Below are 1,806 nucleotides of genomic sequence, written 5' to 3'. Positions count from 1 at the left end.
TGTATCAACATCTAGAGGTTAAGGATGGCTGGAGGCCAGAGGGTGGGTGTCTTGCCTGGAGACAGTGTTAGGATGTAGGCTGAATGAGTGGGCTGAGTGTCTGGCCTGGAGGTCATAGAGTCCCAGCAGTCTGGTCCCTGTGTACCACAACACCCAGCCAGAGTACCAGGGGCACATGGTTTTTCTGCCCAGTACTCTGAATTTCAAAGCCTGAGATTTTTCACTGGATGGGCTCCAGAAAGCTTTCCCTCTGACTGTTTCTCTAGTCAAAGTGTGATGAAGGTGCTTTGAAACCTTGAAATGCATGAAACACACTGATCTAATTAAAAACATGTTTGTAAGATGCTAAATTAAAAAATTATATCAAGCCACAAATAATTTACTAAACTTTAAGAGAGGTCTTAGCAATACTTGCATCATGGTGGAACATTTTCCACCATTTATGTGCAATGGTCTGAATCCTGTCAGGCCCGCCTGATTGATGGTTACGTGGCACTGGAGAGCAGTGCTGCAGGTGACACAAATGCATTTTCCACAAACAGGATGTGCATCTGCAGTGAAAAGCAGCAGTATTTTGTTGGAAATTATACAGCTCAGAGAGCAAAATGTGTCTTTCACGTGCGTGTGTGGGGCATTGTCCGGCAGCAGGATGAGAGAGAAAGTTGATGGGGAGTATTTTAACCCTTTCACGCATAGCACTGCATCACTACAGTGGACAGCTTAAAAGACAGTTTAAAAGTCATTTTCTCCTAAATGCAATGGTTTCTATGGCAGAATTGCATATCATGCTCCCTGCTGCTCCCGTACTTTGAGGTTTATGCAGAGACTGTCAGTTCTTGTTGCTGATAACATGTTAATACTAGCAGAATGACTTTGTAATACCAGTCCTGCATCCTGAATGAAGTATGGAGACTCACAGAAATATTCATGCCCTAAGAAGAGTTAAAACACATAAGAAAAAAAATCTGGACTCAGGCTTTCATAATTGAGCCATGAAAGGGTTAAATGCTGCTGCCAGGAGAAGAAAACGCCCTGAAGGAGCACTTGAGGGCAGCAGAGAGCAGGAAAGCATCAGTGTTGAACAGACCAGTGTGCAGAGCAGAGCGCTGTGTTCAGGTCCAAGGCAACAGAACTAGAATGGATCGCCCAAAGCCCATGAACTGGCAGCCTCCAGTTTTAAAGGCATCCAAACATTTTTCTCTTAAGTAGCCAACCTTTTTGTCTTGTAATGTTCCCTGCATCCTCAGCATCCTGATTCAACATAGACACATATTAGCTACTTTGATGGTGACAGTGATATTTCTGAATGACAGTGAGTTTGCACATGTATTGATCATCTTGCTTTTAGACACAAACTTGAGATGTGTCGCTAATCATATCATATCTAGCACAACTCCGATATGTCATGTCATTCTTTAGATTTTGCAGGACTGTATGCAAAGAAGATCCTGCAGCTGGAGACAAGAAGGGAAAATTACATCTGCTGAAGAAATGACACCGGGAACAATCTTTTTTTTTTTTTTTTTTTTTTTTGTACAACACACTTTACAGAAATCCGTATTAGCATAAAAAAAAAAACTAATAATAAAACTAAAACTGCCTACAGATTCAAAGGGAGAAAAGTCTTCCAATACAACACTGAGTTGTCCAGAGCGGCGCTCACTGACCATAAGTCTATAACAGTGTAATTTTCCATATTTAAAGTGAATGTTATTCAGTATCAATACTGTGACACCCCAGCTTGGTAACCTAACACTATTATCATGCTTCCTCTCTGCTTTTCAACATAACCTTTAATTTCTTTTC

This window comes from Myripristis murdjan, chromosome 6, assembly GCF_902150065.1.
Source record: "Myripristis murdjan chromosome 6, fMyrMur1.1, whole genome shotgun sequence".
NCBI classification, from domain to species: Eukaryota; Metazoa; Chordata; class Actinopteri; order Holocentriformes; family Holocentridae; genus Myripristis; species Myripristis murdjan.
The sequence above is the reverse complement of the archived record's forward strand: the minus strand, read 5'-3'. Positions refer to the sequence as shown.